Source organism: Ranitomeya variabilis, chromosome 7, assembly GCF_051348905.1.
Source record: "Ranitomeya variabilis isolate aRanVar5 chromosome 7, aRanVar5.hap1, whole genome shotgun sequence".
NCBI lineage: Eukaryota > Metazoa > Chordata > Amphibia > Anura > Dendrobatidae > Ranitomeya > Ranitomeya variabilis.
Window position 1 is genome coordinate 43616587 of NC_135238.1, and position 17702 is coordinate 43634288.

Consider the following 17702-nt stretch of genomic DNA (forward strand, 5'->3'; position numbering starts at 1 on the left):
ACCTCAGCCAAGATCCCAATCTGTGCACGCAGCCGTTTTCCTGAAGCCCGACCATTTCTTCCAGCCCAGGACTTGCAGCGCTGGGACGCCCTCTCCTCCCACCCAGGGCCTGCACCACCGCCGCCGGTTTTATGCAGCACGGACCCTGCCTCCTGTCACCCCAATCCACTGCTCCCTATGTTGGCTATGTTGGCTATTGTCAATACGGACTGTAATATCCAAATGTTATCAATTTTTTTTTTCCTCACCAAAATTTGGGGTGCTTCTTACAGTTCAAAAATACAGTAAAAAAAACCCATGAAGATCGCTTATGTATCCAATTTCTTAGTTCCTAGCGATGTTTCTCGGTGTACGTCGGCCTCCTGTGGCCACTTACCATTCTCTGTCACCCATACAGCCTGGTCCGTTTTAGGTCCTATAGGACAACACTATATAATGGATGTTTATAAAAGGGCCATCAGTCTCTGAGGGTCTGACTGCGGGTGCCCCCACTGCTCCATAGCACAGACTCTGGCAGAGGTCACATTACATATGTTACAGAGGGGTAAAAATACTCCCCTTAATAATTTTGAAGAGTATTTTTAGCCAAGAAGGACATAATTTGCAGTAACACAAATCTATGTACATAGTGTTAGGTGCTGGGATTCTTCCTCTGCACAGGATAGATCCCAGGCCTTGTCTTCCTCTGTGGTCTCCCATTCAGTTCCAACTGCAGTGGATGCTGCTCAGCAAAGACGTCGGTCTTGCTCAGACTCAGTCTGTGAGCATGGTTACTGCTGACTCTCTAGGGTCAGCTATGGTAACCAATAATAGACTGCAGCGAGAAATCACTCCTGGGACTAAGTCCAAGATTCGCTCTTCTGGGCATGCCCGTGAGGCGACTCCTCATTGGTGGTCGGCTGTCACATGCTCAGGTCCTGGTCTAGCTCTGGATTGTCCTGTGAGCAAGGTCCTCTCTGATTAAATCTATAAAAAAATATTTGGCGCGCCTCTCGCTGCGCTAAGATCATTTATGTTCTGTGAGAGTGTGGAACCTAACGGTAGTGTGACTTGTTTGCATGTGCACAGGGCAGGCCTAGAGCCTTTAGAATTCCGGCACCTCCGGAGAGGAGATTTTTTTGTGTGAGTTCAGTGCTGGCGTTTAGCCTTTAGAAGTCCAGCTTCTCTGGAGAGGAGTTCCATGTGTGCACGTGCTGTGTCTGAGTCCACTACCAGTTCCCTTGCCTCAGTGAGATAGGAAGCTCCTGTGAAGTCAATGGGGTTCACGTTTAGCGTCTAATCACAGCTCTGCTGCAGAGCATCTTTCCATTGCTGTGTGCGATTGGCACAGCCACATGCTACTCTACTGAGTGACATTAACTCAGTGCGAGTCTGTTACGCTCGCTGCTAGTCCCGCCATTGTCCTCTGAGCTCCATCTGCACGGTGGACCGCGGGTGGCGAACGCACTTTATTATTATAATTTATTTAGTGTGTTCCGCCCACCCTAACACATAGTACACATCAGACCTGGGCATAGTGCAGCACTCTGGAGCTCCGGCCCTCTGGCTGTTCCTGTCTGGCACGTGGACTGAGAAAATTGCGGCCCACGGGCTGCACCATTTCTCAGCGACCAAGCTTGCTCCAGAAATTCTAGGCTATAGATTTTGCAGGACTACTTTGCAAGTGGCATTTGCGGGTGACATTTGCAAGCCCCTAAGGTGCCAACAGCAGAAACAAACAAAAGGGACCCAATTTTAACTATTTCGCCCCAAAGCCTGCTTTTACCTCCCTGACCAGGCTAATTTTTACAATTCTGACCACTGTCACTTTAGGTCATGACGCTGGAACGTTTAAATGGATCCCACTGATTCTGAGATTCTTTTCTCGTGACATATTGTACTTCATGATAGTGGTAACATTTCTCTGATATGACTTGCCTTTATTTGAGAAAATTTAGCAGTTTTCAAATTTTTAAGTTTTATGTCCTTAAACCCTTTACCCCCAAGGGTGGTTTGCACGTTAATGACCGGGCCAATTTTTACAATTCTGACCACTGTCCCTTTATGAGGTTATAACCCTGGAACGCTTCAACGGATCCCAGTGATTCTGCCATTGTTTTCTCGTGACATATTTTACTTCATGATAGTGGTAACATTTCTTTGATATTACCTGCGTTTATTTGTGAAAAAAATGGAAATTTGGCGAATATTTCGCAATTTTCCAACTTTTAATTTTTATGCAATTAAATTACAGAGATGTCACACAAAATACTTAAGTAACATTTCCCACATTTCTACATCAGCACAATTTTGGAACCAAAATTTTTTTTTTTGTTAGGGAGTTATAAGGGTTAAAAGTTGACCAGCAATTTCTCATTTTTACAACACCATTTTTTTTTACGGACCACGTTTCATTTGAAGTCATTTTTAGGGGTCTATGTGATAGAAAATAACCAAGTGTGACACCATTCTAAAATCTGCACCCCTCAAGGTGCTCAAAACTACATTCAAGAAGATTATTAACCCTTCAGGTGTTTCACAGGAATTTATGGAATGTTTAAATAAAAATGAACATTGAACTTTTTTTCACAAAAAATTAATTTCAGCTCCAATTTGTTTTATTTTACCAAGGGTAACAGGAGAAAATGGACCCCAAAAGTTGTTGTACAATTTGTCCTGAGTACGCCGATAACCCATATGTAGGGGTAAACCACTGTTTGGGAGCATGGCAGAGCTCGGAAGCGAAGGGGCACCATTTGACTTTTTAATGCAAAATTGACTGGAATTGAGATGGGACGCCATGTTGCGTTTGGAGAGCCCCTGATGTGCCTAAACATTGACACCCCCCACAAGTGACACCATTTTGGAAAGTAGACCCCCTAAGGAACTTATCTAGATGTGTGGTGAGCACTTTGACCCATTAAGTGATTCACAGAAGTTTACAATGCAGAGCCGTAAAAATAAAAAAATCATGTTTTTTCACAAAAATGATCTTTTCGCCCCCAATTTTTTACTTACCCAGGGGTAAGAGAAGAAATTGGACCTCAAAAGTTGTACAATTTGTCCTGAGCACGCTGATACCCCATATGTGGGGGTAAACCACTGTTCGGGTGCAAGGGAGAGCTCGGAAGGGAAGGAGCGCCATTTGACTTTTCAGTGCAAAATTGACTGGAATTGAGATGGGACGCCATGTTGCGTTTGGAGAGCCACTGATGTGCCTAAACATTGAAACCTCCCACAAGTGACACCATTTTGGAAAGTAGACCCCCTAAGGAACTTATCTGGATGTGTGGTGAGCACTTTGACCCACCATGTGCTTCACAGAAGTTTATAATGTAGAGCTGTAAAAATTAAAATAAGTTTTCCCACAAAAATTATTTTTTAGCCCCCAGTTTTGTATGTTCCCAAGGGTAACAGTTGAAATTGGACCCCAAAATTTGTTGTCCAATTTGTTCTGAGTATGCTGATATACCCAATATGTGAGGGGGGGACCACCGTTTGGGCGCATGGCAGAGCTTGAAAGGGAAGGAGCGCCATTTGGAATGCAGACTTAGATGGATTGGTCTGCAGGCGTCACGTTGCATTTGCAGAGCCCCTGATATAACTTAACAGTAGAAACCCCCCACAAGTGACCCCATATTGGAAACTAGACCCCCAAGGAACTTATCTAGATGTGTTGTGAGAACTTTGAACCCCCAAGTGTTTCACTACAGTTTATAACGCAGAGCCGTGAAAATAAAAAATATTTTTTTTTTCCTCAAATTATTTTTTGGCCCCCAGTTTTGTAGTTTCCCAAGGGTAACAGGAGAAATTGGACCCCAAAAGTTGTCCAATGTGTCCTGAGTACACTGATACCCCATATGTTGGGGTAAACCCCTGTTTGGGCACACGAGAGAGCTCGGAAGGGAAGGAGCACTGTTATACTTTTTCAACGCAGAATTGGCTGGAATTGAGATCGGACGCCATGTCGCATTTGGAGAGCCCCTGATGTGCCTGAACAGTGGAAACTCCCCAATTCTACCTGAAACCCTAATCCAAACACACCCCTAACCCTAATCCCAACGGTAACCCTAACCACACCCCTAACCCTGACACACCCCTAACTCTAATCCCAACCGTAAACGTAATCCTAACCCTAACTTTAGCCCCAACCCTAACCCTAACTTTAGCCCCAACCCTAACTGTAGCCCCAACCCTAACTCTAGCCCTAACCCTAATGGGAAAATAAATACATTTTTTTCATTTTTCCCTAACTAAGGGGGTGATGAAGGGGGGTTTGATTTACTTTTATAGCGGTTTTTTTTTAGCAGATTTTTATGATTGACAGCCGTCGCACACTAAAAGACGCTTTTTATTGAAAAAAATATTTTTTGCGTTACCACATTTTGAGAGCTATAATTTTTCCATATTTTGGTCCACAGAGTCATGTGAGGTCTTGTTTTTTGTGGGACGAGTTGATGTTTTTATTGGTAACATTTTTGGGCATGTGACATTTTTTGATCGCTTTTTATTCCAATTTTTGTGAGGCAGATTTACCAAAAAACGGCTATTCATGAATTTATTTATTTTTTTTCTTTTGGGGGGGGGCGTTTATACCGTTCCGCGTTTGGTAAAATTGATAAAGCAGTTTTATTCTTCAGGTCAGTACGATTACAGCGATATCTCATTTATATCATTTTTTTATGTTTTGGCGTTTTTTTACGATGAAAACTATTTTATAGAAAAAATAATTATTTTTGCATCGCTTCATTCTTTGGACTATAACTTTTTTACTTTTTCACTGATGATGCTGTATGGCGGCTCATTTTTTGCAGGACAAGATGACGTTTTCAGCGGTACCATGGTTATTTATATCCGTCTTTTTGATCGCGTGCTATTCCACTTGTTCGGCGGTATGATAATAAAGCGGGTTAACTAGTGGGACAGTTTTATAGGTGGGGTCGTTATGGGCGATACGAAATATGTGTACTTTTATTGTTTGTTTTTTTTATTTAGATAAAGGAATGTATTTATTGGAACAATATTTTTTTATTATTTATTTAGGAATTTTTTTTTTTTTCACGTGTAATTTTTTTTTTTTTTTACTTTGCCCCAGGGGGGGGACATCACTGTAAAGTGTCAGATCGCTGATCTGACACTTTGCTGTGCACTGTGTCAGATCAGCGATCTGACATGCACAGCAGGGAGGCTTCCCGGCGCCTGCTCTGAGGAGGCGCTGTGAAGCCACCTCCCTTCAGGACCCGGATGCAGCCCCGCGGCCATTTTGGATCCGGGCCTGCAGGGAGGAGGAGGTAAGAGACCCTTGCAGCAACGTGATCACATCGCGTTGCTCCGAGGGTCTCAGGGAAGCACGTAGGGAGCCCCCTCCCTGCGCGATGCTTCCCTATACCGCCGGAACACTGCGATCATGTTTGATCGCAGTGTGCCGGGGGTTAATGTGCCGGGGGCAGTCCGTGACCGCTCCTGGCACATAGTGCCGGATGTCAGCTGCTATAGTCAGCTGACACTCGGCCGTGCTCCCCCCGGGAACGCGGCCGATCGCTCTGGACGTACTATTCCGTCCTTGGGAAGTAGGGTCCACCCCACATGGGCGGAATAGTACGTCCAATGGTAGAAAGGGGTTAAGGCCGGGATTACACATACGCGAGATATGTCCGACTCTCGCAGGTGAAAACCCAGCTCTGGCGCAGGCACTCCGTAGCGGAGCATGCAGCTCCATGTTTTGCTGTGCGGCTGCATGCTCCGCTCCGGAGTGCCAGCGCCAGAGCTGGATTTTCAACTGCGAGACTCAGACTTAGCTCGCGTATGTGTGATCCCAGCCTAAATCAGAGTCATAATGCACAAAATAGTTAATAAATAACATTTTCCACATGCCTACTTTACATCAGCACAATTTTTGAAACATTGTTTTGTTAGGAAGTTAAAAGGGTTAACAGTTGACCAGCGATTTTTCATTTTTACAACAATATTTGCAAATCCATTATTTTTAGGGACCACCTCACATTTGAAGTGACTTTGAGGGGCCTATGTGACAGAAAATACCAAAAAGTGACACCATTCTAACCACTACACCCATCACGGCAGTCAAAACCACATTCAAGAAGTTTATTAACCCTTCAGGTGCTTCACAGGAATTTTTGGATTGTGGAAGGAAAATATAAACATTTAATTTTATTTCACAAAAATCTACCTAATTTTTTTACTTTCGCAAGTTAAACAAGAGAAAATGGACCATATAATTTGTTGTGCAATTTGTCCTGAGCATGCCGATACCCATATGTGGGGGAAATCTACTGTTTGGGCGCACGGCAGAGCTTGGAAGGGAAGGAGCGCCGTTTCACTTTTTGAATGTAAAATTTGCTGGCATAATTTGCAGACACCATGTCACGTTTGGAGAGCCACTAATATGCTTAACCCCTTCACCCCTGGAGCTTTTTTCATTTTCGTTTTTCGCTCCCCTCCTTCCCAGAGCCATAACTTTTTTATTTTTCTGTCAATATGGCCATGTGAGGGCTTATTTTTATCTTTTGAACGATACCATTGGTTTTACCATGCCGTGTAATAGAAAACTGGAAAAAAATTCCAAGTGCGATGAAATTGCAAAAAAAGTGCAATCTCACACTTGTATTTTGTTTGGCTTTTTTGCTAGGTTCACCAAATGCTAAAACTAATGTGCCATTATGATTCTCCAGGTCATTACGAGTTCATAGACACCAAACATGTCTAGGTTCTCTTTTATCTAAGTGGTTAAAAAAAATTGCGCCATTTTCCGATACTCGTAGCGTTTCCAATTTTTGTGACCTGGGGTCGGGTGAGGGCTTATTTTTTGCGTGCCGAACTGGCGTTTTTAGTAATACCATTTTGGTGCAGATGCGTTCTTTTGATCGCCCGTTATTGCATTTTAATTCAATGTTGCAACAACCAAAATAATTTAATTTTGGCGTTTTGATTTTTTTACTCGCTACGCCATTTAGCGATCAGGTTAATCCTATGTTTTTATTGATAGATCGGGCGATTTTAAACGTGGCAATACCAGATATGTGTATGTTTGATTTTTTTTTTTTATTTTATTTTGATTGAGGCGAAATGGGGGTGATTTGAACTTTTATATATTTTTTATTTTTTTAATATTTTTAAACACTTTTTTTTTAAATTTTGGCATGCTTCAATAGCCTCCATAGGAGCCTAGAAGCATGCACTACACGATCGCCTCTGCTACATAGAGGTGAAGCACAGATCACCTCTATGTAGCAGAAATGCAGGGTTGCTTTGAACGCCGACCACAGGGTGGCACTCAAAGCAATCTGCCTTCAACAACCATAGAGGTCTCAAGGAGACTTCTCGTTGTTATAGCAATGCAGCGATGACCTCCGATTATGTGACGGGGGTCAGCGCTGCGACTATTTCCAGCCGCGCGGCCGGGAGCGCTAGTGAAATGCCGCTGTCAGCATTTGACGGCGGCATTTAACTAGTTAATGAGCGCGGGCGGATCGCGATTCCGCTCGCGCTCATTGCGCGCACATGTCAGCTGTACAAAACAGCTGACATGTCGCGGCTTTGAGGTGGGCTCCCCACCGGAGCCCACCTCAAAGCGGGGGTTCTGCCAGCTGACGTACTATTCCGTCAGCTGGCAGAAAGGGGTTAAACAGTGGAAATCACCAACAAGTGACACTATTTTGGAAACTAGACCCCTTAGGGAACTTATCTAGACGTGTATTGAGAACCTTGAACCCACAGGTGCTTCACAGAAGTTTGTAATGTAGAGCCGTGAAAATAAAAAAAATCACATTTTTCCCAGATAAATCTTTTTTACCCAACTGTTTTGGTGCACGGCAGGGCTTGGAAGGGAAGGAGCCATGTGACTTTTTGAGTGTAAAATTGTCTGGAATAATTAGACACCATGTCGCGTTTGGAGAGCACCTGATGTGCGTAAACAGTGGAAACCTCCCAGAAGTGACTTCATTTTGGAAACTAGACCCCTTTGGGAACTGATGTAGATGTATATTGAACACCTTGAACCCCCAGGTGCTTCACAGAAGTTTATAATGTTAAGCCGAGAAAATGAAAAAAAAATCAAATTTTTCCCACAAAAATCTTTTTGACCTCCAAATTTTGAATTTTCTCAAGGGTAACAGGAGAAAATGGACCACAAAATTTGTTGTGCAACTTCTCCTGAGTTTACCGATATCCCATATGTCCTCAAAAACTACTTTTGAGCCACAGTTCACAGCTCAGAAGGAAAGAAACGCTATATTATAGTGCAGATTTTGCTGCACTTGTTTGAGGGTGACATGTTACATTGGCAGAGCCCCTGTGGTGCCAACACGGCAGACCTCTCAATGAATTCATCTAGGGGCGCAGTGATCACATTGACACCACAGGTGTGTCACAGACTTTTATACCATTGTTTAGTGAAGAAAAAATCATTTACATCTTTACCAAGATTGTGTGTTTGCCCCAAGTTTTACATTTTCATCCTGGGAAATGGGTAAAAATGGCCCCAAAATTTGTCCCACAATTTCTACTGAACATGGTAATACCCCATATGTGGCTGCACAATACTACTTAGCCATACGGAGAGACTCGGGAGGGACAGAGCGCTATTTGCCTCCTGGAACTCCTACAATAGTTTGCGGATTCCATATACAGAGCCCCTTAGTGATAGAAAAGCAGAATCCCTCCTCAAGTGACCCCATTTTGAAAATTATAACCCATTGGGAATTTATCTACAGATATAGTGATGATTTTCATTTCATGGGTGTTTTCCAGAAAGAAGCAGCAGTGGATGTTGCTGAGTGAAAATTGCAAACTGCCGATGTAGTGACCAATATAATCCCCCAAAAGAAAGACTGCAATAAAAGACAATATTTAAAAAAATTTTTTACTTCATTGAAAATAATACCAAATATTAAAAAATTATTAATATTATTATACAGCTGATCATAGGAGCACATAGAATAATATTGCAAAGCAAGCACAACAATTAATAATACATATACCAATACACCATACGAAAAGATGTGCATAAAGAATGTGGATAATACTCAGAAAACAATGTGAAAAAAAACAAAATATCATACACTATAAATTATATTTATATTTTAATGTCTAGTGTATAAACCTGAATAAGTGACAAACCAAACCACACTACGTAAATAATAATAATTGATGAATGTTGTCAAAAAAGTGCAACACTGCTAATACTAAAGGTTGTAATGGGTGTGTCCCAATAAAAAAGTGCAACAGTGCTAATACTAAAGGTCGTAATGGGTGTGTCCTAAAAAAAGTGCAACAGTGCTAATACTAAAGGTCGTAATGGGTGTGTCCTAATAAAAAAGTGCAACAATGCTAATACTAAAGGTTGTAATGGGTGTGTCCCAATAAAAAAGTGCAACAGTGCTAATACTAAAGGTCGTAATGGGTGTGTCCCAATAAAAAAGTGCAACAATGCTAATACTAAAGGTCGTAATGGATGTGTCCCAATATAAAAGTGCAATGGTGCTGATACTAAAGGTAATGGGTGTGTCCTAATAAAAAAGTGCAACAGTGCTAATACTAAAGGTCGTAATGGGTGTGTCCCAAATAAAAAAGTGCAATGGTGCTAATACTAAAGGTCGTAATGGGTGTGTCCCAAATAAAAAAGTGCAATGGTGCTAATACTAAAGGTCGTAATGGGTGTGTCCCAATAAAAAAGTGCAATGGTGCTAATACTAAAGGTCGTAATGGGTGTGTCCCAATAAAAAAGTGCAACAATGCTAATACTAAAGGTCGTAATGGATGTGTCCCAATATAAAAGTGCAATGGTGCTAATACTAAAGGTCGTAATGGGTGTGTCCCAATAAAAAAGTGCAATGGTGCTGATACTAAAGGTCGTAATGGGTGTGTCCCAATAAAAAAGTGCAATGGTGCTAATACTAAAGGTCGTAATGGATGTGTCCCAATATAAAAGTGCAATGGTGCTAATACTAAAGGTCGTAATGGGTGTGTCCCAATAAAAAAGTGCAATGGTGCTGATACTAAAGGTCGTAATGGGTGTGTCCCAATAAAAAAGTGCAATGGTGCTAATACTAAAGGTCGTAATGGGTGTGTCCTAATAAAAAAGTGCAACAGTGCTAATACTAAAGGTCGTAATGGGTGTGTCCTAATAAAAAAGTGCAACAGTGCTAATACTAAAGGTCGTAATGGGTGTGTCCCAATAAAAAAGTGCAATGGTGCTAATACTAAAGGTCGTAATGGGTGTGTCCCAATATAAAAGTGCACTGGTGCTAATACTAAAGATTATACTGAGTATATCCCAGATAAGAATCGCTTTACAAAGGCAGTAATCTAGAACACTACCATGCAAGAAGTAATGTAAAGTGCTGCAGTGCCAAGAGAATAAATACACATTTCGATAGCAGGTGAATGTGCAAATAAATGAAGGGCTCCTCATACCGATCGTGCTCCTGGTCCCTGCGCGTGTTTCAGCACTTGCCTTCTTCCGGGGCTTATACAAAGTAACAGGGAGGCATGCAGATTTATACAGCAGTGGGCCAATCAGAACTAAGTAATGCACGCAGAGCGATGTAAGAGAACCACCAATCACATGCACCCGGCGTCACCCTGACAACACACAACAAGGCCCGTAACCCCGCCCACATGAATCATGTGAACGGCCGAGAGTGCGTCGCCAAGGAGATAGACGCCAGAGTGAATGCAAACAGCGACAGGGAAAGCCGCGCAAGCGCACCACCACCTGCATGAAACTTAGGTATAACACACATAAAAGACGCATAGAATAAACTGAGAATCAATGCGCCGCCACCTGCATAGAATTGGAATATAACTCAGATGGCGCCAGATCAATGAATAGAGCAATTTATATGAATCTGTTATAAGAATAAATAAACAATTGGACAAAAATAAGATAAATAATAATAAATAAATAATAAACAAATATGTAAAAATGGAAAATAAAAAATTACGAAAAATAAAAATATATAAATAATGAATGAAAAATAGTAATGATAATTATGAATTATGGTAATTAATAATATATGAATAGATATATTAAATAATAAATAGTAAATAAATAATAGATAATACAAAAAATAATACTGAAATGAAGAAAAGTAAATAAATAAATAAAAAAATATATATATATAAAAATAATAAATAAATGAAAAAATAAATAATAATAAATTATTATAAATTACCAGTAATCACAATTACATCCAGGAATTATACAAATACTTCTTATTTCATATGTGTCAAAGTATATCAAAAAGTGTCCATCAAAGTAAAATCCATCAAAATAAATCCATTCAACACAATAAAAAAGAGCAAAGAATCCGCACCACTGCAGCAAAGGTTCACTGCACCTCACACTCAAACCAGCCACGTGCCGTAAACGCCCCAAGAGGATCGGGTGCTCAATCTGAAAAAAGTGTGCAAAAAAATTCCAATGAAATAAGAAAACTGAGAGCACTCACCGTCCTAAAAATCAGTCCTTTATTGAAACGGAAGACTCTTCAGCAGGGGAGAATGTGAATAGTGACAGACGACGGCCGTTTCGCGCTACTGCGCTTCCACAGGTCCTACCTGATTTTTAGGATGGTGAGTGCTCTGTTTTCTTATTTCATTGAAATCCATTCAACAGATCCATCCATTGATATTCAGAATCTTCTTATTATTCTTTCAACTGAAGTTGGTCCCAGAGTGAAGAATACAACAGCCCAATATGCTAAAAAATAAATAAAATAAATCAATATGTGATATATTATAAAATCTAAAATATGCATACATCATAACAATAAAAAACTATTTTTTTACATTTGATGATCAGAGAAATGGTGAATAACTTAAAGTCTCATTGAGACCCAGAGGTTGCAGTGTATGGAGAGTCCAAATCCACCTAGTTTCTTTTGAGCGAGTCTGCAGCTAATATTGCCACCATGTAGATCTGTAATAATTCTATCAATACCAATTACCCGGGGGCCAGTTGTATCACAGTCATGATAGATCTTAAAATGTCAGGTTCTGTTTTATTTTTCTTATGTCTTTAATGTGGGATTCTTGCAGGAAAGTTCTGGTGAAACGACAAAGGGATTTGTAAAACCCACGTCAGTGTCAGTGACCGGTAAGATCGGCGTATAAATCTTATTTCACTCATTGGAGGGTCACAAAAATGACTTCTTTGCAACCATTTTTATTAACGTTCCTTCTCTTTTCCAAGAATATTTAGGTGAAGGGCCTTGTAGAGGGGTGTGATCTGTAAAACCGGGTGTGGCATGAAAAAGGGTTTATATCATGGGACCTTTCCGTGTGTTATTTTCTTCCACGTCCATTTTACTTTATCATCTCAGTAAAGCTAGGGCTACACAGCGGCCTTGGCTGTGACATAAGTTACGCAACCAAAGATTGTGATGTGTATATGCTACAATAATCAGGGTCCCGTTGGACCTCTGGGTACAATGACCACGATAAGCAAGTCAGTAAAAAATCCACCTGGGTCTGATTTTTCATAATTTGCTCATGGCGCTCGCGGTACCCTACGGGGCACAGTTCAACCCCATTTTGTTTGTATTGTGCCGTGATGCATAACTATCTTTGGCTACAAGTCAAGTGTTGAAGCCGAAGTCGCTTGTAGCTATTGCCGTAACTTTATTGTTTTATTTAGTAAAATTTACAAGGTTTTGTTTCTTTTTCCAGTTGAAGACGGGATAAGAGGCTTCCAGGGATATCCCCACCTATCCTCAGGTTATGAAGTAGAAGATGGCAATATCATACAAGTCCCATCAATAACGACTGATGCACCGGCAGATCTTCATTGCAAAGGTATGTTCTCTGACATCACTGATCACTGGATGCCTTCAACTGATCAATCGCTGATGGGCAAACAAAGAACTGGAGAGAGATGGAAACATTTTAGAAATAAATCTAATCTTACGAATAATGACAGATGTGCGGCCATTCCCCTGTTCAGAATGTGGGAAATGTTTCGCCAAGGAATTTCAACTTAAGAAACATAAAAAAACTCACACAGGGGAGAGATGCCGTATTCATGTCCTGAATGTGGGAGGTGTTTTAGTGAGAAATCCCGCGCCATAGACCATCTAAGAGTACACACAGGGGAGAAGCCATTTTCATGCTCGGAATGTGGGAAATGTTTTAGCCGGAAATCTTATCTTGTGACTCATCTAAAAATCCACATCGGAGAGAAGCCGTTTTTATGTACAGAGTGTGGGAAACGTTTTATTCACAAGTCACATATTTTAGTCCATCTCAGAAGTCACTCGGGGGAGAAACCGTTTTCATGTCCTGAATGTGGGAAATGTTTTAGTAATAGATCATATAAACATAAGGATGAATGACCTCGGGGAGATCAAAACATCCAACACCGCGGAGACACCATCACGTGTTTCTCAACGCAGTGATCCAGAACACTGCCCCCATCCCTAAAGGGAAATATGCAAATGCATGTAGAAAAGCCGTGGAGACACCATCACGTGTTTCTCAACGCAAGCAATGAATAGCCAGGTCTTTCACCAGGAAGGAACAACCACGGGAAGGGCAGCATCCAATAAAGGAAAACCACCTATGCCAAAACATGGTATCCATCCACAGACAGCTGTTTCGGGGTATTTGCCCCTCATCAGTGTGGAGTAGGAAACTGGCTATTAGGAGCAGTGCCTAGGTGGTTTTCCTTTATTGGATGCTGCCCTTCCCGTGGTTGTTCCTTCCCGGTGAAAGACCTGGCTATTCATTGCTTGCGTTGAGAAACACGTGATGGTGTCTCCGCGGCTTTTCTACATGCATTAGTAATAGATCACACATTTTGGGACATCTAAGAAGTCACACAGGGGAGAAGCCATTTTTGTGCTCAGAATCTGGGAAATGTTTCGCCAAAAAGTTTAATCTTGATAGACATAAGGGAACTCACAAATTAGAGAAACCATCGTAACCTCTCCGTGGCCATCATTAAGGGGCCTTAATCCTCAGCGCTGATTTTTATGCTAGAAACTAGTGTCCCGAAAGGGCCGAAAATGCAGCGGGCATGAGCTGTATATTATCGTTGACCCCCTGCTGCACCAGTCACCATCGGTTTTAGCACCAATCGTGTCCGTTTAGTTCACCAGATTCTGTTGCAATCACCACCGTGATATCTAGATGGTTAACAAAGAAAGAGGCCTTTTCTTTTTAACCCTATCAGGTTCCCACGATTGTGGATCCCAGTGGTTGTAATGGCAACCCAAGGTGGAGTAATGGCCTCTGGGTAAGGTGGCAGTGTGAAACAGGCTGTGTCATTGTAAAACGGACAGGTCTCAAGCACTGCAATTCAGAAGTACTGCAAAGTATTAGACATTTAATTTGAAAAATATTCAAGTCGTGAAGTGGTGCTATTTAGTAATGTAAAAACAAGTTTTAATAACATTTTTAAAAAAATGCAAGAAAGTAAAAGAAAATATTAAACACTTTCACCTCAAATAACACCACTGTTATGTAAAAACATAAACAGAAAGACATAAAAACAATTGGTATCACTACACCTAATTATCAAAATTAGAAAAATTCTTACACTGTTAGATTATCTAACAAACGTCATAAAAAAAATAAAAACTCTCCAAAAATGTAACTTTTTTACTATACCGATGTAGAGAGACACAAAGGAAGATACTAGAAACATGAAATGGGGGGTTGCACAACTTCTGAATAGTTAGTGTCACTCTGATTGGTTCATTCCAACTTCATTTCCAACTTCACTTCCATATATGGTATTCAGTCCAGTGTCCAATGTCCAGTGACTTCTTCACATTCCAAAAATTCCTTCCAGTGTGCTGCTGATCAGGAAATAGACTCCATCTTGCTACACCATATCTGAACTGACTTATATAAGGTTTAATAATTGATTTCATTAGCCATTTTCTCCTTCACACCGACACAAGAAAAAAGAAATAAGAAGCTTTTGTATGTTAAAAGAACATCTGTAAAACGCAGGCTTCCTGTGGCTCTTTAAGCAATAAAATAAAAAGTTACAGTTCTCAGAATATGGAGATTATAGTTTGTAAAATATTGTTTTTCGCGTGCAAAAGTAACAAAGGAGAAAAAAACCTATATGTGTGATATCGGTGTAATCGTACAGACCTGAATAATAAAGCTGTCTTACCACAGTTAGTGCACAATGACCGCCATAAAAAAGATCTGGACTTTGTTTTGATTCCAAAAAATTAAAAATGTAAATATAATATTACGTCCCCCAAAATTTTATGGATAAAAACTAGCGATGAGCGAATATACTCGGTACACGAGATTTATGCTGGCTAACACATGTAAATCATTCAGCTGTGGCACTAAAAACTAATTCTCCGAGTACTTACAAATACTCGGAGGACACCCGAGTGTGCTCGGGAAATCTCGAGTACCGAGTATATTCGATCATCACTAATAAAAACTTCATCTTGTCCTGCAAAAACAAAAACTAAGCCCTTATTCAATTATGTCAGGCAAAAAAAAAGTTACAGCTCTTAGAATAGGGCAACAAAAAAAATATTTTTTTTTACTAAAATTTGGTTTAGTATGCAAAAGTAGCAATACATAAAATAAAACCTTACAGAAATCTGTCATCGCTGTAATGGCGCTGACCTGAAGAGTGAAGCCGTCATCAGCCACTTATACCACACGGTGAATGGAGGTAAATAGTTTTTTCCCAAATATCAGAATAAGGCTCGGTTCACATTCTGAGCACTTACCTTAAAGTTTCTGCCTAAAGCCCCCCAAAATGCAACTCAGATTCATTATAACGAGGCAACAGTGGAGTGACTTTGTCTACTCTCTGTTTAATTGGCGTTCATCAACACGACGGACAAAAGTGTGAGCAACCATAGTGTACATGACTAAGAGGAAGGGAAATCACTGGAACAGAAGACAAACGGGAGTCCAAGTGATTCACTCTTCCCTCATTATAGTGAATGGTTGCATCGGGAGTTTAGTTTAGATCACGTTTTTTGGGGACTTGGAATGAAAACCCCGACATAAGGGCTCAGCATAGAGCACAGGATAAATGTGATTCTAAAGAGATCAAAACATGTTTTACACCCCAAAATAGTATCAGCTCATTCCACAAAAAAACAATCCCTCACTCAGGTGCTTCATCTTTCAAAAGTAAAGAGCGGATTGTATCATAAGACTCTGGAAATGTGGCATGGCTCCCCCCCCAAAAAAAATGCGCTAGTGAACCCAAATGCCCCCATCCTTCTGTAACCCAGTGTGCCAAAACCACAGCTACCTTCCATGTTTGTATTACTGTAGCAGGAAGCACTTTACTAAGGCTAGGTTCACATTGCGTTAACAGCTGCCCGTTCAACACATGTGTTAACTGTCTGCTGTTAACGCAAGTGCCGATATGTTGTCGCGCTAGCAGTGACGGACCCGAAAATGCTGCAGCCCGCGTCCTAGGGTCCGTCACTCAATGACCGCACGCCGAAGCTGAACTTTTTGTTGTTTGTTCCTGAGTGGGTGATTCCCCGCAGCAACACGGACTGTGCCATGCATTATGTTTTTGTTTTCCTGTTAGCCCAGGAAGGCCGTGTTTGTTTTGCTAACGCAGCACTGGTTTATGTAGTACCTTTATTAAACCAGTGGAAGATTTAACCCCTAAGTGACCGAGCAAAAGTTTTTTAAATCTGACCAGTGTCACCGTATGTGGTAATGACTCTGGAACGCTTCAACATATCTCATTGATTTTGAGACTGTTTTTTCATGACTTATTGTACTTTATAATAATGGTAAATTGATGTTAATATTTTCTGCGTTTATTTATAAAAAATATCAGAAATGTTACAAAAATTAAAAAAAAAATCAGGAACTTCTTTTTCTGGCATGAAGCATCTCATTAACTCATAACTTCAAGGCGGCTTTCTCCAACCCAGGTATCATTTTAACAGCGCCAACCTGACAATGTTGACTCTGACGGGATGATGTGGAATATTAGGGGTAGTAGTCCGGTGACTCTGAAGGGATGATGAGGGATATTAGGGGTAGTAGTCCGGTGACTCTGAAGGGATGATGAGGGATATTAGGGGTAGTAGTCCGGTAGCTCTGGCTGAAGGGATGATGTGGGATATTCTGGGTAGTAGTCCGGTGGCTTTGGCTGATGGAATGATGTGGGATATTAGGGGTAGTAGTCCGGTGGCTCTGGTTGACGGGATGATGTGGGATATTAGAGTGAGTGTGGCTATGTGGCATGGGTGGGGCTATACACTCAGCTTTATATATATATATATATATATATATATACTGTATATATAATCTTTATAATTTGTTTTATCTAACCACAGTTAATTTACTATGCCCGGGCAACTCCGGGCTCTTCAGCTAGTAATAAATAATAATAATCCATCATCTGCTGTAAGCACTACAAACTGCTATCTAGAAACTGTTCTAAAATCTACATTCTGGTTCTACCGTTTAACTCATCGCCTGCTCTCCAGTGTATGCTACAGCCTTGGTTCTGTGGCTTCCGGTGTGTTCTACTCTGCATGGTTTATTGACATCCTGCATGACCCGTTGTCCTGGTCGTCATTGATGTGCTGTTGCCCTTGGTCCGTGTGTTTAACCTGGCCGGTGGCTTAGCCCTGTAACGACCAGGGGTATTTCAGTTTTTCCGTTTTCGTATATTGCTCCCCTTCTTGCCAGACCCATAACTTTTTGATTTTTCGGTCAATATGGTCATGTGAGGGCTTGTT

At 41.1% G+C, this 17702-nt stretch overlaps 1 pseudogene; it reads left to right on the forward strand.

Annotated features, from left to right (window-relative positions):
- The window catches only part of LOC143786200 (uncharacterized), a 45892-nt pseudogene extending 32518 nt beyond the window's left edge, over positions 1-13374 (forward strand).
- Positions 13375-17702: the final 4328 nt, after the last annotated feature.